The sequence below is a fragment of the Mirounga leonina genome, unplaced genomic scaffold, assembly GCF_011800145.1.
Source record: "Mirounga leonina isolate KUSES-001 unplaced genomic scaffold, KU_Mleo_1.0 Mir_197, whole genome shotgun sequence".
Taxonomy (NCBI): Eukaryota; Metazoa; Chordata; class Mammalia; order Carnivora; family Phocidae; genus Mirounga; species Mirounga leonina.
Window position 1 is genome coordinate 3,049,056 of NW_023270494.1, and position 24,073 is coordinate 3,073,128.

The following is a 24,073-nucleotide window of genomic DNA, read 5'->3' on the forward strand; positions in this document are numbered from 1 at the left end:
TGTTAGGGGTGGCTGGAGATCAGGGCAGGCGGGCAGGGATGGGGATGCCTTACCAGCTCTGACCTGCGCTGTTGCCTGGCTGGGGATTCCAGAGCGTCCCCAGCACGTGCAGGAGATTTGCAGGTTGGGCACAGAGCCTGGAGAACAGAGGATACGGAGGGGGATGTGGGAGTGGGAGGGAGGGACGCAGGGCAGGGCCAGGGCAGCGCTCTACCCCAAACCCCCAGACTGGCCTCGATAGAGCCTCCCGAAGGGCCGAGGAGCAGACTCGTCTCACCCAGCTCCTGAGCTGTGCACTCTGGGCTGTTTGCTCACCAGGGCTGGATGGATTGAATTAAATGGAACTAAATTGAATTGAATTGGGAGGAAAACTCACTTTAAGAAACCAAGAAAAAAGTCAACAATGAGAAAACCCCCAAATCAACTGAAAGCGGCGGTTGATGCGAGTTGATTGATTCAGTCCATCTCATTGTGTGACGGCGCCTTCTTCATCTGGCGGGGCCTTCCCCTCCCATCTGCCCCTCCTCACAGCCGCTCTGTGAGCCGCCCGTGGAAACGTGCCAGAAGTCGTTCTGGCCCTTTTGCCGGAGAGGGAAACTGCCGATCAACAAACAGGCTGCGGCGGGCCACCTCAATGAGGGCCTCCCCACCGCGTCGTAAAAGATCGCCGCGCGCCACGGCCCACAGCCCGCTCTGCTGCAGCCCGGGGGGTGAAGGGGGTGCAGGGGGGTGCAGGGGGGCCAGGGAGGGGAGATTGGGAAATGCAGTCACTGTGATTCGCACAAACTCCAACAGCGTTCAGGGCAGGCTCTACGCAGTTCAATGCTCCTTTGCTGCGGAGAAGGGTGCTGTCCACTAGGGGGTGACGGGGACCTGCCAGGGAGCCAGCTGTCCCTGCGACTGGGGGTGCCGCTGCTTAGCCAGATCCGTGCGTATTCTCATCTGAAAAAGGGGGACAGAAGTTGGCGCACGCTCCTTAGGGTTACAAGGGCCTAATGAGGCAATAGTTGTCAAGGGCCTGGTGCATAGAATGTGCAAAGCACATGACAGGGTCGACCTGCTCTTTATGGCCATGTTGATGGCAGTAATGACCGCATTGTTTCTCCATCTCACGAAGGAGGCCCACTCTGATTGCCTTTGGATTCCAGAGGCTTTTCGCTTGCTTTTATCCTGTTTATGATAAGTTTAAAACACATGCACACAGTGGGGAGAGGGGAAGAGGGAGGGGCTAATTAATGAGTGTGCGGTTTTCTTTTGGGGTGATGGAAAGTTCTAGAACCAGACGGTGGTTGCACAGCAACGTGACTGGACTTAATGCCACTGAATTGTACACTTGACAATGGTTCAAATGGTAAATTTTATAACTATTTTGCCACAATTAAAAAAGACGTGCACAATATGTGCACATAAAATTATGAAACATTAGGGGCGCCCAGCTGGCTCAGTTGGTGGAGCATGTGACTGACTCTTGATCTCGGGGTTGTGAGTTCGAGCCCCACGTTCGGCGTAGAGATTACTTAAAAATAAAAATCTTAAAAAAAAAAGTTCTGAAATGTTATTAACATAAATAAGGAAAATTTAAGTCCAGAAAAAAGCACATGATGCACACATGCCCACACGCACATACCCCTCATTTCTAGTCTCTGAAGGGCCCTCGGAGGAAAGGGCAGGAAATCATGTGTGTTTCGGATTAGAATTCTCTTACTTCTCTTTAAGCAACAGTAGCCCGTCCTTTTTTCTTCATGTTAAGCTTTGACTAATATTAAAATCGATCTACATGCCATGACCCCACACAGAGTGACCCCTGGGAGGCGGGAACAAATCCGTGCTGACTGACGGGGCAGGGCCCAGGTTGGGATTAAATGCCACCATTCATAGTCTGCAAGGTCTCCATGTGTGAGTAACCTCAGAACCAGGTGCGGTGGGGAAGAAGAAGAAGAAAGGGGTCACTCCGAGTTTGGGGCCAACAGAAGAGAGAGAGAAAACAGAATATCCCAATGACAGAGACGATGCGTTAGGAAAATCTGTTTTCCTTTGTCTTTGTTAAACGGAACGTGGGCTCCCGGCCACGCTCCAGGTGCAGACGTGGATGGGCTTCTCCGGCCAGTCTCCGCGGCTCCCGGGGAAGCAACGCTCCCTCCTCCTCCAGACCTGACTAGTCAGCAAGCAAATAGCAGCCAGCAACGAGATATGCGCGGTGGCGACACTGATTGTAATTCTCTCTCCTCTCTCTTCTTTTCTTAGAGAGCCCACAGTGCCTCGGGAAAAATTGGCTGAATAAAAGGTATAAAGACTTTCTCTTTTTTTTTTTCCTGAATAGTTTTTGACAGATGTGAGCATGTTGAACATATTGGGAGCTGCTGACAATGAATGCTGGGGGTTTCTGGGGCTTCCTGCTCGCTGCGGGGGTGGGGGGGGTGGCTTGGGGGCAGAGGATGGAGGGTTTGGCTTGTTTAGCGCCTCGTCGTCGATGACATCTCTCTTGTCCCCCAAAGCGCCGGCCCCAGCTGTGCGGGTAAGGCAGGACTGGGGGCCAGAGGAGCCAGGAGGGAAAGGAGAGGACAGGAATGTGTTCATGGGCGACATTGCTCAACAACTCCCACCAGCCAGAGAAGCAGTCCCTCCCCACCGAACCCCCCCACTCGGCACGCAGGTGCATGTCTCTTGGACTGTGAGGCCTTCAGAACCCAGTGTGGTGCGTGTCCCCACCTGGCCTGGTCTCCTCGGGGATGGGCTGCGGAATGGGCTCAGTTTCCCAGTGGTCACCCTCATGGGGGCACACTGGACCCTCCTGACCCCAGCCCTCGGTCCATGTGCTCCTCGCAGCCAAGCCTTCATCACCCGCCTGCCACCGATCCCCTCTGCAAATTCCTTTGCAAAATTTTACTTTGGGGGAAAATTTTATCGTAGAAGTAATGTATGTTTGTTGTGAACAAATGAGAAAATGCAGGTTTGCCGTGTATTTTTAACCCTGGGCCCCTAGCCGGCTTCCCTTCCCGGGCTCCCGGCTCTCAGGCCTTGTGCACAAGGACAACCAAGAGTTGTCCACAGATCAGAAGCGCAATGTGAAGCTGTCAGGCGGCAGAGTCTGATGTCCTCCTGAGCCAAACACTGGAGATTTCTTTTGGTGACCTCTTTTGTATTGTTTTTGCCCCAAGTACACCCATGCCTCAAAAGTGGGCATTGCCCAAATGTCTAGGGAGCTCTGTCCATGAAGTCGGTCACCGAGGGGCCACACGGGTTCGTGGAGGGGGCAGCTCTGGCTCCACTCACTGGTGGGATGGGGACAGCAAAGCAGCATGTCCTGTGCATGACAGGGTGCCCTGGGAGTGGCCGTTCGGTCTGTCAGTGTTCAATTCGGTTCTAAGTGGGAGGAGATGAAGAGAGGGTACCACATCAGCCTCACGTTCATCAAAACGGTCTGCCCTTACAAGGCAGCCTCCTTGATGTGCCATTTTGTAAAGAGTCTAATTTTCCGGGGAAGTGACCAAAGGAGGCCTCGGGTGAATCTGTTTGTAGGTTAAGGTCTCCACCCTCTAAGGGATGATGTGATTTGTCTGGCTTTTGAGCTCAGATTCTTGCACATTTGTTTTTTGAACGGCTTTACTGAGGTATGCACATACAATTAACTATGAGTATTATAGAGTGTGCAATTTGATAAGTTTTGACACATGTTTATGCCCATGACGTCATTGTTACGGTCCAGATATTGGACATATCCATCACCCCCAGAAGTTTCCTTGGGCCTTTCGTCTCTTCCTCTGCCCTCCAGGCCCCCTTCCAGACAAATGCTGATTTGCATCCTGTCGCTCTAGAATGGTTTGTATTCCCTGGAGTTCTAGACATTTAACATCATACCAGATGTACTCTTCTTTGTTGGTGGGCTTCTCTCACTAAGCATGTGTATTCTGAGACTCACCCAGGTCACGGTGTGCGTTCGTGCCTTTTTATTGCTGAGTGGTAGTCCGTGCTCCGAAGGCACCACAGGGTATTCCTCCATTCATCCCTGGAAGTATGCCAGGTCGTTTCCAGGTTTTGGTCATTACACATAAGGCTGCTGAGAGCATTGCTGCACAAATCTTTGTAGAGACATATGCCTTCTGTCTTGGGTAGAAATGGCTGGATTTTCTGGTGACCATAAAGTGAATGTCAAACTGTTTTCCAAAGTAGTTCTACCACGTCATACGCCTGCCAGCCACGTGTGGGGATTGCCGTTCTACATCCTCTCCAATACTCGGTGTTGTTGGCTGTGGGGATTTTCGCCATTATGATGGGCGTGGGGTGGTATCTCATTGTGGTCTAGTTTGCATTTCCCTGATGATGAGTGATGCTGAGCATCTTTTCACGGGTTGTTTGACGTCCATCATCTTTGATGAAGTGTCTGTTCAAACCATTGCCTGTTTTTTATTGGGTATTTGTCTTATTGTAGCATTTGGGGAGTGCTTTGTATATACTGAGTACAATTCCCTATAGGTACATGCTCTGCAGACATTTCCTCCTAATTCATCTATCTTTCCACTCTTGTAACAGTGTCTTTTAAAGAACTAATGTTTTAAATTTTGATAAATTCTAGTTTATCCATTTGTTCCTTATAGATCATACTTCTGATGTTGTATCTAAGAAATTTTAGCCTGATCCAAGGTCACAAAGATTTTCTTCTCCTGTACTTTTTTTAGACATTTTATGGGTATTAGATTTTGTATTTCAGTCTCTGGTTTATCTTGAGTTCCTTCTTGTGTATGGTACAAGGTATGGATTGAAGTTCATTTTTCTGAACTGAATCTGTGTGTTTTCAATTTTATTTATTAAAAAGACTATCCTCCTTTGAATTGCCTTTGCAAAAATCAGTTGTCATATATGTGTGGGCCCACTTTCGGTTCCATTGATCTATATATAGTCTATCTTGACATCCCACCCCACTCTCATGATTATCGTAACTTTATAACAAGTTTTGATATCAGGTCATTTTTTTTTAAGATTTTTATTTATTTATTTGATAGAGAGAGACACAGCGAGAAAGGGAACACAAGCAGGGGGAGTGGGAGAGGGAGAAGAAGGCCTCCCGCGGAGCAGGGAGCCCCATGTGGGGCTCAATCCCAGGACCCTGGGATTATGACCTGAGCCGAAGGCAGATGCTTAATGACTGAGCCACCCAGGCGCCCTGAAATCAGGTAATGTTAACCCTCCAGCTTTGTTCTTGTTTTTCAAAATTGTATTGGCTATTCTAGGCCCCGCAAATTTCCTTTTTTTAAAAGATTTTATTTATCTATTTGAGAGAGAGAGCAGAGTGGGAGAGAGAGCATGAGCGGAGGGAGAGGGGCAGAGGGAGAAGGAGAAGCAGGCTGCCCGCTGAGCAGGGAGCCCAGTGTGGGGTTCAGTCGCAGGACCCTGGGATCATGACCTGAGCTGAAGCCAGATGCTTAACTGACTGAGCCACCCAGATGCCCAGGCCCCTTAAATTTCCATATGAATTTTGGGATCAGCATGTGAATTGTAGGGGGAAAAAAAGCCTACTGGGATTTTGATCAGGACTACACTGAATCTATAGATCACTTGGGGGATCATTTATATCTTAATAATACTGAGTCTTCTGCCTTATAAACAAGTTATGCATCTCCATTTATTTAAGACTTCTTTAATTTCTCTCATCAGTAATGTGTACTTTTCAGCATATGGGTCTTGCACATCTTTTGTCAAACTTACCCTAAGTATTTTTATTTTTATGCCACTTTAAATGGTATTTTTCCTTCAATTTCTGATTGTTGCTAGTGTATAGAAATTTTTAAAAATTTTTGTATATAGATCTTGTACCCTGCATCTTTACCAAACTTACCTACTAGTTCTAGTAGCTTTTTTGTCGATTTCATCATATTTTCTACAGATGATCATGTTATTTGTGAACAAAGACGGTTTTCCTTTTTCCTCTCCAATCTGGATGTCTTTTATTCCTTTTTGTTGCCTTGTTCCACCGGCTAAAACCTCCAGTACACTGTTAAATAGAAGTGTTACGAGAGTAGATGTCCTTGTTTTGTTCCTGATAGTAAAGGGAAACTAATTCCTTGACCATTAATTACGATGTTAGCTGTAGGTTTTTCATAGATTCCTTTTCATCCCTAATGTAATGCCAGTGTGCTGAGAGTTTTTATTGGCTTTTATTAAGAATGGATGTTGAATTTTGTTAAAATCTTTTCCTGTGTCTATTGAAATGATCAGATGCTTTTTGTTTTTTAGTTTGTTAATTTGATGAATTAGATTGGTTGATTTTCGAACTTAAAGCAAGTCTATCACTCACTGGTTTTTTGTTGTTGTTGTTTTTCCTATTTTTCTTTATATGCTTTTTCCTTTTTTTTTTGGTCTTCTTTTGAATTTAGTTTTTAAAATTATTGTATTCCATTTTATTTCCATTCTTGACTTATTAGTTACAGCTCTTTGTTTTTTTATGTTGATGGTTGCTTTAGAGCTTATGGGGTTTTTAAGCTGGTTGCAGTCTACCTTCAAATGATGTTAATCCACTTCACATGCAGTATAATCATACTTCCATTTCTCCCTCCTGGCCTTATATACATATGTTATAAACCTCACAACACAATGTTATTTTTATTTGTTTGCTTAGATAGATAGTTGTATTTTAAAGAGATTTAAATAATAAGAAAAAAAATCTCCTATGTTATCCATATAGCTCCCATTTCTGGTGGTCTCTATTCCTTTTTGTGGATCCATATTTCCATCTGGTGTCATTTCCTTTCTATCCAAAGGACTCCCTTCAGTATTTCTTATAGTGCCAATCTACTGGTGATAAATTCTTGCAGTTTTTGTATGTCTGAAAAAGTCATTATTTCAACTTTGTTTTGGAAGACATTTTTGCAGGATGCAGAGGTCTGGGTTGACAGGTGCTTTTTCTTTCAGTGCTACAAAGGTTCAGGGCTTTTCTGGCTCCCATGGTTTCCAAGCCTGCTGTCATTCCCTTCTTTGTTCCTCTGTACAAAATGTGTCCTGTTTTCTGGTTCCTTCTAATATTTTCTTCTGCAATGTTTAATCTGCCATTAATTTCATCCAATATATATATTTTTTTACCTCAGACGTTGTAGTTTATATTTCTACAAGTTCAATTTGCACATTTTTTTATATCTTACATGTCTCTACTTAAGTTCTGGAACACGTGGAGTATAGTTATAATTGTGTTAATGTCCTTGTCTGCTAATTCTAACATGTGGGTCAGTTCTGGGTCAATTTCAAAGGATTGATTTTTCTCCTCATTTCTTGCATGCCTAGTAATGTTTGATTGGATGCTGGACATTGTAAATTCTACCTCGTCGGGTGCTGGTTACTTTTATTCCTATAAACATTCTTGAATTTTGTTCTGGGACACAGTTCAATTACTTGGATACAGTTTGATCCCCTTCTCTCATATCTTACTTCTAAGATTTGCTAGATAGATGGGCCTGAGCCATGGTTAGTCTGGGTCAAATAATCCCACTACCAAGGCAAGGCCCTCTGAGCACTCTACCTGTTGCTCCATGAACCGTGAAGGGTTCCAGTCAGTCAGGTGGGGACACGCACTTTTCCTGGCCCCGTGTGCATGAGCACCATTTCCCATAATCCTTTCATGTGGTCCTTTCCTGAGCGTCAGGGCTTTTCCTCCAGTGCATGGTGATCAGGACTCAGCTGAACACTCCTGGGACCCTCGGTGGTTCTCCAGGGTCTCCCTCCGTCCAGCTCTCTAGCTCTCTCTTGTCCAGCTCTCTGTTGTACAAGTCTAGCCATCTTGGTGTCCCCGGACTCTCAGCCCTGACTCTTCAGCTCAGGGAGCTCACCGGACTCGACTTGGGGTCCCTGCATCTTGGCCTGAAAGCTCTGCACACCGTGAGCCATGGGGGCTCCCCTCCATGGTTTCCTACCTCTCAGGGATCCCTGTGCTTCCTTGTCTGCTGTCCCGTGTCTTGAAACCATTCCTGAGTTGTTTGCTGTTGTGTCAGGTGGGAGAGAAAGTCAGTCCCTATTTCTCCATCTTGACTGGAAATGGAAGCTTCTTGCTGTTTAAACACGGATCCTGTCATGTACAGTGACCAGGAGGCCTGTCTGGAGACGCGCACGCACGTGCGCACACGCACACACATTTAGCTCCGAGGATGCACAAGTGCGTTCCTGGCTCTTGTCCCCATTCCCCTTTGCAGCTCTGGTAGGCCTGGGAACACACAGTCTGAGTACAGAGACAAATGCCATTGTTTTGTTTGTCTTGAGATTGGCCTCCTTCTCCTCAATGAGGAGGAATCTGCAGGAGCAGGAGCTTAGCTCTTGAAAGATGGTTACAAAGTGCAGAACCTCTTCTCAGGAATGTTTTGATGAATATGGAGCAGAATAGTACCTCAGTGGGGGGGAGGTCAGAAAACTGGAGCCCCCAGCAGCACCCCCGCCACCCCGCCTCGCTGTATAAACGCATCACAGCATACTGCAGACAGTGTCCTCCTTGCCCCAAGAGGCTTGGGGCCTTGGAGAAACCAAGCAGGGAGGAGGGCCCATTGAGGCCAAGGCCATTTGCTCTTCCGAATCCCCGTTCCTACACCCTCCTCTGCCAATCTAGGCATGGACAGAGACACACTCTTAACCTTCATCTGTCCCAGAACCTCAGACAGCCACCAGCACATCCAACACGTTGACCCTAACAGAAGGGCCCATTTTATAGATGGGAAAACTGAGGCTTAGGATGGGCAAATGATCTGCCCAGCCTCCCAATGCAAGTGGCTGTGGCAAGACCATAGCCCTGGCTATCCAGCGTTTCTTTTCATGCCGAGAATTTCCCTTGAGCAAAGTTGATGCTCCTGGTAAGAAAGCATGGTGTTCTTGAGCTTCGGTGTCTGAGCCTTTCTCATAGATGCCTCCACCAGCCACACCAAAGAAGCCAACTGACCAGCATGGGACACAGAGGACTCTACCCCTCCTGGCCCATGAGGGTTCTCCTCTCCTTCGAGAAAGCATTTCCATTGTCAGGGTCATTGCTGTCTAGTTTCATGGGACTACAAAGCTCCTAACTAATTGCAGAGCCTTTTTAGGAATATCTGATGTTTGGAGCTCTCGGATCTGTATGCTCACGTGTGTTTAGACTAGTGCATTAGTTAGGCTGCCATGGTGGAAAGAAAAGGGTAGGGGGAGTTGACCACAAAGAGTTCACCCAAGCCCATGGCCCTTTCTGACTCTGCTAAGACCAAAGCTACCGCATCAGCCACACGAGCACCACAACCCAGAAAGTCAGCTTCCAAATTCCCACGTTCTGTGTCACAGGAACTGGAAAGGGTCCCCGATGCCTCCCTTGGATTTCAGGATATATCCAGCTGGGTGGTTTTGTGCTACCCACAAAAGAAGCAGGACATTAAATATTTGAGAGGGGATTGGAGGGTAACAGAAAGCAGAGTCTGTGTACTCACGCGTGTTTGTGCGAAAGTATAAAAACCCCGAGTCTGTGTTTTCCCCAGGGTATTAATTACAGTTGGAAAGGAGGCTTGTCCGGGCGTGTTCCGCTTGGGCAGAGTAATTTATCATCCGGTTTCGGGAAGCGGGAGGCAGGTCACGGTGCAGAGAGCAAGACACACATCTCTCTCTCTCAGACTTCACAGCCGCCCCACCTCCTCCAGGGTGGACAGGTCTGCCCAAGGCACGTGCCCGGGGGAGCACGGGGAGAGCTCTCCAGGGGAGGGAAGGGAGATGGTGAGGCCCTGACATGATTCTCATAGGACAGAGCCATGATGGGAGAGGCCTGTGCAGGTCCAGGCACTTGGATACCTGTCCTCGATGGGGGGAAGGCCAGCCTGGCTGCCCACACCTGATGCCTTATGATCCGGTTGGCCCTCGCGGAGGCTGACGGAAGGGCAGGTGGTCTCTGGGGGGGAGGTCCCAAAAGAGGGCGGATTCTGTTCCTGTTGATGGCTAAGATCAGTGCCTGTGTCTGCTCACCACGCAGCAAAGTAGAGTCCCTGGCAACGTGGTGGTTATACTTCAGGGCGCTGCTGGCCTTGGCGAGATGGCCAGAGAGGAGAGATCAGCACAGAGGACCCGGCCACTCGTCCCTCTGCCTCTGGGTCCCTCCACCCTCCCGCGAGCAGCAGGGCCACCCCTGGGCCCCTCCAGCCGGTCAGGGTCTTGCCGGCACCTGGCTTCTCTCCTGAGCCGTCACACCCCAGCTCCTCCCTCCCACTGCTGCAGGCTGACACCGACACTAGAGCCTGGAGCGACCGGACATTCGCTTTAAGCAACTGAAAAATTGTTCTTCTGGGAAGTTTTACATTATATAATAAATATTTATCATTAAGCCAACTCCTTAAGTGGACTTCTCCACGCCACCCTCCGCCTCCACCCCAGTGGGCAGACTACGGGCAGGGCCCCGCCCCCGCCCCCGCCCCACATCCTCCTGTGAAGGGACAGGCCTGGTGCAGCACAGGGACCCGTCAGCGCACGTGCCGTGAGCACCTACTGTGCGCCAGGCGCTGTGCTCAGTGCTTGGGATACGCTGAACCAACCAGACCGAGGCTCCAGCAAGTAATCATTCCCCGCAGGGCGGCGGGGCGGCGGGGGGGTCCTTGGTTTCTGCCATCACTGAAGCCACCTCCAGCAAGTCTGTGGGAACAAAGGGAAAACCACTCAAAAGTGGAGGCCCGCCTCACCTCTGCAGAGTCTCTTGCCTTGCAGCTCCGTCTCGCAGGACTTACTCTGCTATTCCTCTGCTGGGACTAGGCCCGCAGCATGGGTGATCTCTGCCAAAACCAGCAGGAAATCTCCACGGCTCCCTTGCTGGGAGTCCAGCCTGCCAGCTCACTGACACTTGCCGATGAGCTGGCGGGGGAGGGAAGCAGGGGGACCCAGGAATGAGGGCAGGAGCGGAGTCTCTGCTGCAGAATTCTGCAGCTGCCCCGCCCAGGCCAGGCAAGAGGCCACTGCAGAATGCTGAGACGGGGTCCCTGAGGCCGGCTGGGCCCCAGCGCCTCCCCGACAACTTGGCAGAGTCTGAGTTTTTCCTTCTCCTGCTTCACAGTGCATATGCTCCCTTGCCTCCCCTTCCTCGATTTCCCCTGATTGGGTCTGTAATGCTGATCATTTCTCAAACACCCCTGTGCACCAGGCCCGTCACCTCGGCAACTCTGAAGCCCCGTCACCATCCTGAAAGGTAAATGTTGTTATCCTCACTTTGCCAAAAAGGAAACTGAGGCTCAGAGAGGTTGAGTAACTTGCTCAAAGCCACACAGTGAGTCAGCAGAGCTGGAATTGGAGCCCAGGTCTGAGTGATGCCAGATCCAGGGTCCCCCCGCCGCAGCATCAGTGAAGCCACACCACGTGTTATCCTGATCAAGGTCGGAAGGGTAGGAGAGGACTGCTAATCAGGCCAAGAAGTCATCCCCACTTCTCCGTGGGCACTGGCTCTGAAGAAATCTCCAGGGTGAGTGGAGGGGATCTTGAGGTGTTCCTCCTTAGACACCTGGCCCTCCCCGTCTTTTTAAGGAATGTGCTGCTGGAGGTGATGATGATGCTTTTAAAATCTAAATTGGACTGTGCCCCTCCTCTGCTCAAATCTTCCTATGGCTCCCCGTTCTCTTGGAGAAAGGCAAAGTCCTCACAATACCCTCCCATGTAAGACCTCATGTGATCTGGCGCCATCACTCCTCTGACCGCCTCTCCTACTGCTCCCCCTCATTCTCATGACTCCATCTCATGGGCCACCTTGCCCATTCTCTGAATAGCCAGGCACATCCCATGAAAGGGCCTCTGCCTTGGGCTCCCTCTCCCAGGAGAGACTTTTACTCCTCCAGATGGGCCTACAGATCACCTCTTTAATTAGGTCCAGCCTGACCATCCTCTCTTCTAATCAAGGACTGGATAACGTTATGGTTAGGTGCTTTCAGAGTTGTCTGAATGACTATCTCCAAAGAATGCTGGCTCCCAAGATGTCCTTAGTGGTATGCCACAAGGCTCTGCTCTCAACCCTATCCTAGTGATGATATTTATCGGTGATTTACGTGAGCATATCATAGGCATGATGGTCAGATTCTAGTCAATCTGGAGCTGAGAGGATTAAGCAATAGATTACTTGGTCTACTGGCTAGAAGAATAGTTGAAATTTAACTACACTTAATGAGAATTAATGTAAAATCTTGCTCTTGGGTCCAAAAATACTAAATGGATGGGTGTAAGAGAAGGAAGACTTAGAGGTTTTAATTGATGGTGAGTTTGGTATGATTGGGAGGACTGTCTTAGTCCACGGACTGGGGAGCCTGAAACAACAGACACGTGGTCCTTGCAGCTCCAGAGGCTGGAGTCCAAGACCAGGGGACTGGCACAGTCGGGTTCCGGTGAGGGCTCTCTCCTGGACCGTGGACGGTAGTTTTCACATCGTGCCCTCACGTGGCGGGAAGCTGAGGCAGGAAGCAAGCTCTCTTGTGACTCTGATTAGGGCGCTTATCCCATCACAGGGGCCCCACCCCCCATGGCCTCATCCAACTGTAATCACCTCCCAAAGCCCCCCTCCAAATACCAGTGCACAGAGGGAGGGGCTTCAACGTATGACTTTGCTGGGGGGACACGCTGAGTGCATCATGGTGACCAAGTAACTTATCATCGGAGCTGGGGGCCCTTCTCTTAATCATGGCGTAAACCAGGGGTGTCCCAGGCATGCTGGAGGGTGTGGTCACCCTAGGTATCGTGGGAGCCCTGAAAAGCCGATTTTATGCGGATTGCATGAGTAAAGGCACATTCCCAGATGATGGGAGGTAGAAGTTGGTCGGATGGAGCCTCCCTGGAACATTGGGTTCACCTTGGAGGTGGCTGCCATGAGCCAGGGGGACATTTCAGGGGTCATCCTCAGGGAGATGGCGTTAGGGATGAGGGCTGTTCACCCAGAGGAGGAAGCTTCGGGCAGCCTGATGGTGTGTCTCTGGTGTTTGAGGGCTAGCCTGCAGAGGACAAGGGAGGCCCTCAGGCCCTGGGGGGCAGATCTCGGGGGCTGCCCGAAGAAGAGCTTTCTAGGGAAGACAGCTGGCCCGCGATGGGTGGGCTGCCTGAATTCCTCCCCATGCTCAGAGTCTGCAGAGGCAGTTCCTGTGTCGGGAGGGGAGGGCCAGAGGACTCCTCAGGCTCTTCGTGGCAGGCAGGGCTCGCGGCCACCCTATGTCACTGCTCAGGAAGAAGAATCTGTAAGCACCGCTTTCAGTCAGGACACAGAGAGGTGTGAGGGAGGCTGAAGGCCAGCCTGCCTCCCCCGGCCCTCTCTGGCCCTCCCTGCTTCCTTCCGCTCTCCCCGCCCCCTTGCTCTGGCTCCTCTGGCCCCCTCTCCCGGGATGCCAGGTGGGTTTTTCCTTCCTAAATCCTCTCTCCTGCTGCTGAGTTATTGGAAGTGTTGTTTGCTTTATTGCCGTGCTGGAGGGGCGCTGCCGCAGAGCAGCTGAGCTCGGAATGGGTCCACGGTCCGGAGAGTCACGGTGGTCCTCAGAATCCCCTCCCCGGTCCCCTCGGTGGAGGGAGCTGCTCCCAGCCCCTTTCCTCTTGCTCCCCTCATCATTTATTTATAACCAGTGGCGTTCTGACCGGAGGATGCTGCGTCCATGCCGCCAGCCTGGAGGGCCGTGGATGGAATTTGTGGCAGATGTCAGGCCTGGCCCAGGGGTGGGGCCCCATCTCCACGTGCTGCGCTGGCACGTCCCCCGGCAGCTGACCAACCGAACAGCTCCAGGGCATGTGTGGGAGTGGCCCACCAACGGTGGGGGGGTCACGCCCATGTGTGTGCCACACTGGTACGTTTATGGGGGCAGGGTTGGCGTGTAGGTGTGTGTGCACATGGGTGCGCATGCGTGTGTGCGAGAGGGCCCCGTGCATCGGTGTGTGCGTGTGCAAGCAGCTCTGGGTGTATGTGGTGCCTGCGGGCCCACGTGTGCACACAGGTGTGGGTTTTTACAGCAGGCATCCTAGAGCTTAACTCAGCATGGGCCCTGTTCTCGAGATGTTGCCGTCTGAGCCCATCTTTCCAGAAAGGGAGATGGTGTGGCCACCCCAGAGTTTAGAGGATGCCAGGAGACATGTGGCTTATTTGGGGAAGCTTCTGGCAGCATCGTCAGGTTTCTGGGGACAGAGCAGCATGCAAGAAAGGGTGAGCAGTCAAAAGGGGGACAGGGGGGAAGAGGCTTCCCCACTCACTCTGCAGAGGTATGGTGCAAGGTCCCCCAAGCCCCCAGCCTGGAGCCCAGTGGATGCTGGGCTGGGAGACCCAGACCGCAGAGGTGACTGCTTTGTTCTCCCCACGAGGAGGCGCCCCCACCCCCACTAAAGGCAGCCTAGCCAGGCTGAGTAGCCTTTAGGTTCTCTACTCTGCCCCCTTTTTACCGGCACCTGCTGCGTGCCCAGCCCCAGGCTGGCTGCCCTGGCTAGACAGGGGCGTGGCAGAGGCCTTGATCTCCAGGAGCTGCCCATCTGCCCAGGACAGAGCAGCATGTCCGAGCACAGTGGCGAGGCCACGTGAGCAGGCTGGGTGCCATGGAAAGTAAGGACGGGTGCTCAAGACCATCTGTGGTGGGCCCTGTGGTCCCTGTGAGCTTTCTGAGCCCATAGCCCAGCTCCAGAGGGCTCTCTGGACAAACCCAGAGGAAATGTGAGCAGGTGCCAGGCCTGAGCTGCGTCCACAGGGTGGGGCTGCTCATCCACCTCGGCCAGGACCCAGAGAAGGACGCCCAGGGACGGGGGGTGGGCGTGGGGCACTGCTCCCTCGCCATCCCCGGAGTTCTGGCCTTTTGAAAAGCGCAGGTCACCAGACTCTTCCTCAAACCACAGGGAGGCAGGAGGCCCATCCAGCCCCAATGTCTTGTTCCTGGGTCACTCACTCCCCCAGGGTGCAAGGGTGCTTTTCTGCCTGTCATTTGGTCAATCTCATCTGATATTTGAAGCAGGCTAGGAGCAGTTAGAAACAAGGAACCTGAGGCTCAGAGCAGGGCTGTGAGTGGCAGAGCCGGGTTCGGTGGCCCTCGGACCTCCAGACCCTCTGGCCGGGTTCACTCTTGGCACAGGTCGGCTCCTAAGTGCTTGCGCCCCCAGGGGGCTGAGGAGATCGTTAGACCTGCTGTAAGTCAGGCAGTGGGTCCCCGGGGAGGGAAGCCTTCTCGGAGCTTCTCCTTTCCCATCCTCCAGTGTTTATAGCTTGGGAAGGGTTTTGGGAAACAGTTCTAGAGAGTGCAGTGTGAGCCCCTTCCCCATGCCCACCAGCATCCTGCCAACCCCAGAAGCTCAAATTTTCCTCCATCCTGGCGCCCCCCCTTAAGCTCACCCAGCCGGGGAGCCACAAGCTGGGTCTTGGAGGGGAGCCAGGGTGCTAAGCCAGAGGCTCCCCACCACCAAACTCCTCCTCTCCCTTCCCCGTTGGGCCTTCCTCCGGCCCAGCCAGGTCCCCTTCGGGTGGGGGTGATGGGGCATGGATGGGGTGGTCCCCACGGAGGCCACTCACGAACCTCCCTGTGCCCCCCACCTTTCCATGTCTGGCCTCAGCAGGGTGGGAGGCGCTTCTCGCTCAGGCCATAAGCCACTGTGCGGTCCAGAGAAGTGCTGAGCTGCCACTCCCAGCCTGAAGACACCAGCCCATGCCCGAGTGACAGGAGGCCTGCCGCCTATCACTCGCCAGTGTGGAGGACCCCCACCCCCACATGCAGCCTCTGGGCCTCGGTTTCCCTCACTGGAAGAGACCGTAAGAAGGGCTTCCTTTTTTCTCCTCCTTTTCATCCCTTTTAAGAGGGGGTGACAGCCTGGGTGGAGCAGCCTGGGTCCCGAGGTGGCCTGTGGCCCGCAGACAGCGCTGGCTGGAAGTGACAGGCAGCTGAGCAGGAATCCTGGAAGGCTGGATTCTCAGGCCGCACCCCCATCAGCACAGGGGTTGGAGGGGCAGCATGGAACCTGAGGCAGGGTAGATGCGGGCAGCCCCACCCCCCAGCACCCCTACCCTATGGCCCCCCTGCACCCCAACACACCTCTGCACTTCTGGGCTGGCCTCCTCTCTGCTCAGCCCTGCCAGGCACTCCCACTCTGCTCCTCCTCCCTCCCTGCTGCCTAGCAATCTTGGGCTGGGGGCTGGGGCTGGTCACACCCTCTGCCTCTGCCAGCTCCCACCTTCCCACCCTCTGAAGCCAGGAGGGACCTTCTGAGTTCCCAGACAGCGGCGCTTTCCCCTCTCCCAACCGTGAGACTTTTCTCCAACCTCAGGGCCGGTCGCCCTTCGGCACCCAGTGCCCTGCAGACCTATCAGGCTTGGGGAGTCAGTGCCCCACCCCCGAGGGAGCCTCCCCCCTGCATGGGGCGCTCGACTCTGACCCTAGGGCAGGCACAGAGCTGAACACCCTGAGAAATAAACCCAGAGAGGAGGGAGGGGAGAGGACTGGTGAGCAGAGCGACAGGGCAGCAGAGAGGAGAGCCGCACTTCTTAACCCAGCGGCAAGGGCCCGGGGAACAGAGCGCCAGAGTGCAGGCCAGGCCGCTGCCGCCGCCCCCAGGTGGGCCTCCACCCCGCCGCCTCCTCGATCCTGCCTGCCCTGGAGCCAAGGGTCCGAGATGATGTATTTTTGGGTATGTACCAAGCGGGGACCGCTGAGTTGTGTTCTTGGCTCCGGCAGACCTGGGGCTGAGATGCTGAGAAAGCGCAGAATGCCCCCCCACTCCCACGCCGGCAAGTGCCCCCTCCGCGCCTCTCCCCAGGACCCAGCCAGCAGGGTGTGGGGCTCAGGGGTGTCCCCACAGGCCAAGTGCTGCCTGTGGTGGGCAGGGGGTCCGAGTAGGGGGGGCTGGGTGGAGACCCCGAATGCCCTGCGTGGAGTGCACTATCTGTCCCCCTCTCCCTGCTACCCAGCCTGGCCCTTCCTAGAGTCCCCAGGGCAAACTTGGGGTGGCTCCCAAGACCCAGCACACCCAGCCCCGCATCTTATCTGCTCCCTTCCTCCCTCCCTTCCTCCCTGAGCTACAAAATCAGGGAGGAAAACTGGATCTTGGAAAGAATAATGGGGAACGTAAATGTGAGCCCCCAGCCAACAGCCCCAGTGCTCTGAAAGGGGGTGGGGGGACCCAGGACGCTAAGGGGCCCCCCTGGTGAGAGGAAGCCTCTGAGCCAGCACACCTTCTCCTTCCCCCGCCCTTGGCAAAGGAAATGACAGTACACAGGCCAGGGCGGGGGGTCTCAGCCAGCCCTGGGCAAGGAGCAGTGGGGAGGCAAGGCAGGAAGGGCCCCCACTGCAGGGTGAGGAGAAACACATCCTTCCAGTTAAGCTGGGCTGAACTGGAAGGAGAGGACTGGTGTGTGAGTGTGCGTGTGCGTGTGTGTGCACGCACAGCACATTTTTCCCACGATCTTTGGCCTCCAGGCTCCCATGGACGTGGTTTGGAAATCTGTGTGAATTTTGTGCTTTCCTTTGAGGGAGCACTTTTCCCCTGGGCCCAGCCCAGTGGCCCCAGCCTGAGCACTTCCCAGGCTATGGGCTTCCCCACATCTCAGTGCTTCTCCCTGGCCCTCAGCCTGTCCTGCGGCTTCCTCATCCAGGACCACAGCCTGTCCCGGGCTCCAGGGGAAGCGCTCAAGGGCCCAGGGGACCCCACTGGGAGGGACTGACCTGGGAACAGGTGTTGTGGGGTCCACCCTGGGCGGCTGGACCAGGGTTGGGCCGGGAGTCAGCAGGAGAGACCAGGCAGCCACAGAGAAGGGATCAGTGGCCCCTGGTAGCCAGGACGACTGTGATCAGGTTCCTGGCGGTAGTCACAGGCCAAGCTCTGCTGAGTCCTGCAGACCACTCCTAGTCCAGGCAGAATTGGGGCCAGGATGTGCCCAGAGGCTCCAGGTCTCCATCCTTTGCCAAGGCCGTTGGCTCTGCTGTAAATGCCCTGGCTGTCCCCGCCCCCCCCCCCCCCCCCGGTCCCCCGCCTCTGTCTGTTCTGCAAATTTCTCCTTCTTCAAGGCCAGCCTCAGGGGGCACTGCCCAGGGGACACATCCCAGCACATGCAGGCAGAACAGCGTCCTCTCTGCATCTCGACTCTAGGCGGTGGCACCAGCCTGGCATTTGTGAGCTGGCTCCTGGTCCCCCCTGTGGCCTGAGAGTCCCTTCGGAGCCTGGCAAGGGCAGGAGATGCTCCTGTGGGGCTGAGTGGGGGCAGAGTGGGCACTCTGCTTCTCACGGGGCTGCCGGCTCCTCTGGGGTCTTGCCTCCCAGAACCCCCTCCCTCTGCCAGTGCTGTCTGTCCTTGCCCACACTCCCTGGCAGGCCCTGGGGACGCATGGTCCCTCGCTGAATCTTTGAGGCTGTTTTAGGACAGGGGTGAAGCCTGCCCAGGAGAGCCTCCCCATCTCATCTTCCAGAGCCAGGCTCCACGTCCAGGCGGGGGGCTGATGCCCTAGAAAGAACGGTGGGTACAGGTGGCACGCACAGAATCTCCTCTCCTGGATCCACCTCCCCGAGCCATGCCCCCCACCCCAATTTGGGACACGGCATCCAAACTGCCAGCCCCCGAGTCAGCACCCCCCAGCCCCAGCCCCACACATTTCCTGGTGTCTGCGAGCTCCTCAGACTCAGCCGACTGAAGCTGCTCAGTTCTCTTCTGACCACTTTTTCCTTCTTTGTCCTACGGATCGCGGGAGGGCCCCCTGCACCAGCCAGCCCCATGGGCTATGCCATTTCCCTCTGCCCCCTTCCTCCCTGCCCTAGGCCCGGCCCCCAGCACCGGCAGCCAGGGTCATGCCCTCATGCCCTCCTGTCCCAGCGGGTCAAGTCTAACTTTCTTAGCCTGGAGCACAAAGTTATTTCTGATGGGGCCTGTTTAGTCCCAGCCTCAGCCCCTGCAGCTCCTTCACCTTCCCATGACCCCTGTGGTACAGGCGGGCTGAGCTGGCCCCCTCCTCAGGCATGTTCCTCCTAAAACACCCTACCATCAGTCCCCCCCCAATCTCTCCCCTCCATTAGCTGGCTCCTCCCTTCCCTTCAGGATAAGCCTGCTGGGAGGGAGACAGGAGGGGCTGTGGCATGGCAAGGGCCAGGCAGCTTAGATGTCACCGCCTCCAGGAAGCCTTCCTTGACTACCCCACAGCGAGGTGTTGTTCCTTCCTCTTTTCCTACCCCTATGCACTGGTGGGAGGGTGCTATCATTACCCATATACTCTGCCATCTCTCCTCCTCCAGCAGCCCCCTCCAGGGCCCTGACTGGGTCTTGCTCAGCCTTTTCTGATGCCCACATTGTGACTGCCACTTGCCAGGGGCTCCAGAAACCTTGTGCGCTAGAATGAATGAATGAGTACATTCCAAGGGGCAAGGTGGGGCCTCTGAAGGCCTTTCTAGCCTTCCCTCCCATGCATCCCCAGCTGGCCTTGAGCTGAGGGTCACTCAGCTGACCACACATCTTCCCATGCTCTGCACACCATGTTTCAAGGGGACATTGGAGGTATTGTTGCTCCCACTTTAAAGCTGAGAAAGTTGCAGCCCACAGTTCGTGGTGAAGGGAGACAGTGATGAGCTGGGACCAGGGCCTGGCCGTGGTAAAGCAGGGGGTGGGTGCAGAAGGGACCAGCCGTCCCTGGCCTATCCAGCCCAGCCATGGAGGGTGCTCCATGGTGAGTTTGCCACTGGTCCGTGAGAGAGGCCTGCCACCTGCTTTGGGGGCATCTCTGTCTTTGGACCGTCTGACCTGGGGACTCAGCTGGAGGAGGCCTGCCACTGAGGAAGGCATACAGAGGGGCCTGGGGTGGAAAGGGCCTGGCCTGGGTTCCAGCTCTGCTGCTCAGAGCTGTGTGACTTCAGGGAGTCACCAAACCTCTCTGAGCTCCAGGTACCTCGTCCGCAGAATAGATCCCGATGCCACTGTGCAGATGGATGAGAATCAGACACAGGTCACAATTCTGTGCCCGTCACAGCAGGAGAAGGGACAGGGTGCCCCGGGCTGGCGTGACCTTCTGTTGTTCTCACCCACTTGGGCTCTGCTCAAGGACTCATCTCCTCACCCAAAAGCTTCCTCTGGCTTCGCTGCTAAGGGACAGAGTCTACACCTGTTGTTGGGCCTGTGCTGTTGGTGGCCTGGGTCCACCTTCCTCCCCAACACCCTACAGGATGTGCAAGGAGGAAACGCAGGCTGACGGGGTGTCCAGCGTCCCTTAGCTGCCCCAGGCAGAGCCAGGACTGGAACCAGTTCTCCCCACAAAGGCTTTCCTGCCCTCACTGGCCTCGGAGCATGCACTCCTGCGGGGTCTCCCCTCCCACCCCTTCCCAGTCCACAGCTGACGTCCAACCCTCTGCACCCGGTGGGGCCCCCGTGAGGTCTTCCCTAAACCCTGACCGTCGATCCTCTCTTACGGTTGGCACCCCCAGACAGGGCACCGTGTGTGGGCAGGCGACGTGTCTGCACGGTTGTTCTAGCCGTGCCCGGCCCAGGGAGGAGCTTGGCAAACACTTGTGGGAGGGAGGGATGGAGGGATGGATGGAGAGAGGGAGGGAGGGATGGAGGAGGAAGGAAGGAGGGATGGAAGGGCTGGTGGTGGCACGTCTGTGAGTAGCAGCATACCCGCCATAGCTGAGCATGAGCAGGGATGCTTTCCAGAGCCGCCTCCTGCGTAAACCCCAGGCGTGGGGCCAGAGTGTGGTGTGACTTGGTGGTTGATGGGGCTGTGGCCCAGAGCAGACAGGGGACCCACGGCCAGACTGTCCTCCCACCATGGCTGGGCTCAGCTCAGAGGTGCACAAGGTTAGGGTGCGGGAACCGAAAGACCTCAGACAGATGGATGGTCAGACAGATGGCCTGGGGAGAAAGGCACAGGCCCAGGGTGTGTGAGCACCTGGGGGGGCGGCTGGCATTTGCCCCTGTGCAGGAAGAGGAGGAGTAGGGAACTGGTAGCGGGGCTCTGTCCTGCAGCCTTGGGTTGCTGGCGGGAGAGGCTGGGGGTGGGGGCGCCGGTGGGTGGCTTCGTAATTGGCTGGCAACAGGCAGAGATGCCAAAGCAAAACTCTCCAAATTAGCAGTAATTGCAGGAGAAATAAAGAGCAAACAGGGCGAGCTGAATGAGGTTTTCTATAAATATTATGTTTTTTAAAGTTTGCCCTGGAGTAATAGAAGCTGTTTAAACGCTAATATCCTGTCTGTGCATTTAAAAAGCCTTATAATGAGGATTTAGTGTCTTCTTTTCCTGAGGCTTGGGATCTGGGGGCCCCTGGGTCTCCAGCCTCCTCTCTCCTGGGCAGCTCAGGATGGGCACCCCCAGGAGTGTGCAAACCCCCCCTGCGCCGGACTGGATGCAGCCTCAGCACCCCCAGGCAGGTGCAGGTGCCCCACGGTGCCCGGGGCCTCCAGGAGCCCTGCACCCCCTGCCCTGCCTGGCTTGCTTTCCTTGCTCCTTTCCCCTCCTTTCCTCCTCCTTCCAGCCAGCGAGGCCAGGCCGCAGCAGGATTCTCTGGGTCTGAATCCCTTTGCTCAAGACTTGGCCGCCCCTGGCTCATTTTGTCAAGGCCGAGAGCCGCAGGGTCGCCTAGACCTGCCGGCCGCCTTTCCCCTCGGCCAGCAGGGGGGTAGCTTGTCTAACTAATGAGGAGATGGGCGCTCCTGGATGAGGCACCTACAGGATGATGTCCGGTTTGATTAGAACCATGAAGCCAAGTGTTCGTTCATGCCAGCAACAAGTGCACAGGCATTTTCAAGTGGTGAGGGAGAATAGGGTAGGAGACAGCCCCCTGCATCGCCGGAGAGGCCGCTCGGGCAGGGCCCAGACCTGGTTCGGAAAGCTCTGGCTAGGAGCCCCCAAGGGAGCTCCGCCTTAGGCCATCGGAGAAGAAATGCAGCCCCCTGGATTCCGTTTCTTCGCGTGCCTCTGGTCTGCTGGGGCTGCATGGGACACAGGCTGACCCTGGCCTTGTTCACGGAGGGGCTTCACGACATTGGTCCACCCAACAGCCCCTGGTGCCACTGTCAAGCGCAGAAACGGGTCTGGATGCCGTGGCATTTCCTGGGCTGGTGCGGGCGGCCCCCATGTGGAAGCTTCCCCCTCGTCCACAATTCCCAATCCAGGCAGGTGCAGACGGGCAGGAGGAGATGCCCGGGCTGGGGTGCTGGGCTGGCCACACAGTCCGATTGTGACCCCAGCAGCCCATCTGCCCCCCGGGGCACGAAGGTGCCCGGTGCTGCGTCTGCGGGGGGTGGGAGGCAGGAGGAGAGATCTCACTCACAGCCCATCAACACCTGTTGGCAGCGCCGGGTCCGCCGTGGATACAGTGTCCTGGGTGTGAGGCGCCTCCAGTGGGGTCAGCAGTCCTGGGGAAGGCTCAGTGCCCCTGCGCCCGGGGAAGGACTCAGCAAGCTTGCAAAACAGCAGCTCAGGAATAAATCAGGCAGGGCAGGAAGCTGTGCTCTGAGCCGTGCTGACCCCAGTCGCAGGCATGCCCACTGGCTGCAGGCTCCTGGGGAGGGACTGCGAGGCGAGGGCTGCTCGCCTTCTGCCATCATTTTGTCTGGCCCAGTTTGACGATCTCTATACACAGGGCCCTGGAAGGAGGCACAGGTAAATAATGTGGGACGGCCCGAACTGATGGGCGAAGACGAAGATGCTTGGGGTGGTTGAGTCCCAAGGCCTCTAGACCAGGAACTTGCTCCCTTCCCCACATCCTTCACTGTCCCTGGGAGATACAGGCAGGGAGATGCATCCCACCTACCTGCCCCCCCGCCCAGGCAGCCCTAATCTGGTCACAGGAGAAACGGGGGACTCTAACCCGTTTCCATTATTAAAGTGTTCCCGTCTGGAATGAGGCTGAGGTGACATCCACATCCAGGTCCCAAGGAAGTGGTGGGGAGCCGGGGACGGGGGGACCCACTCCTGTTTCTAACCCAGTCCCATCCTCACCCTTCCCAGCCCCCTAAGCTACTGAGAACTGGGGACTGCTAGAGACCTTTGTGGTTCCCACAGAGCCGAGAAGTAAAGACCACGATGGCGACCACGATGGCAGCCACGCTCCGCAGGGCTGGGTGGGCGGTGTCTGGATTTTCTGCTGAAAGAAGCAGGTTGCTCTGAAATCTAATCTCTGCAGCTAATGAAGAACGAGGCACGAGTGGGCAAGTGTGGGGCAGGGAGTGGGGTCCCTGGGGGCAGGAGGCAAGGCAGGGGTCCTCCAGGAAGGAGAAATTGGGAACAGAAGCCAGGCTGTAGGGGAGAAGGGAGGAGCATCTGGGGGGGCAGGGCACATCGGGGAAGAGTGGGGAGTGGGCTTCCTTGGGCGTGGACCCCTCCGCTGGGCCGAATGGCTACGAGGAGAGAGGGTGGGGACAAACCTCGGTCAGGCGCGAGAGGACTCCCACTCTAGCCTTGAGGAGGCGGGGGTGGCCAGGGAGTCTAGAGACTTGGATGTCTTCTCTGAGGATAGAGGACAGAGACCCTGCCCCCGCTCCCCACCCTGGCCCTGGTGTGGTTGAGGATCTTTGGTGTTTGTCAATTCCTAAAATGCAGCAGAACCCAAGCAGGGAGGGCTGCTGGCTGGTTGTCTTTGAAGGCACAGGGGACCGGAGCCTTGGGGGGTTTGGCGTGTCCAGGGCCTCCTGAGCCAGGCCAGGGAGCTCCCTGTCCTGCATCCCCATCCCCAGCTGTGAGCCTGGTACACCATGGGCGTCCTACACAGGTGCCGAGCGAGGGAACAAGCGGATGTCGGGGTTTCACAGAGCACTGGGCAAGCGCCATGGAGCATTTTCAAGGCGAGCCTGGCCATTGGAAGCTGCCCCTAGTTCTGGTGAAGGCGTTTGAGATGCCGGAGAGTGGGAAGTAAATCCTGGCAAGAGGGGGTCAGAAGTGGGGAGCAATCAGGGGATGGCCCTGCCGGAGGCTGAGAACTCACTTCAGGATGTCTGTGTCGGAAGGCCCCCAGGGACCGGACCCCAGGAACAGGGCACCTCCTGGCTGGGCAGGGCACAGGGGTCCTCCGGAGCTGCTGGTAGGGCCGGCAGGCCCCCTCACCCCCGTCCCCGGGGCCCCACGCCAGCGTTCACCCGGAACTGATCCATCTGCTCAGCCAAAACCACAGTTCTGTTCATTGTGATTTCAAAACTTAATTATGGAAAGAT

The 24,073-nt window shown here is 55.1% G+C and overlaps 1 long non-coding RNA gene across 1 annotated transcript in view; it reads left to right on the forward strand.

Moving 5' to 3' along the window:
- The first annotated feature begins 1,877 nt into the window (after positions 1–1,877).
- Positions 1,878–24,073, forward strand: part of LOC118024439 — a 33,815-nt gene continuing 11,619 nt past the window's right edge. The window contains exons 1-2 of the long non-coding RNA XR_004683103.1: positions 1,878–1,900; positions 2,245–2,284. This is a non-coding gene — a long non-coding RNA (uncharacterized LOC118024439). The remainder of the gene's footprint in view (positions 1,901–2,244; positions 2,285–24,073) is intronic.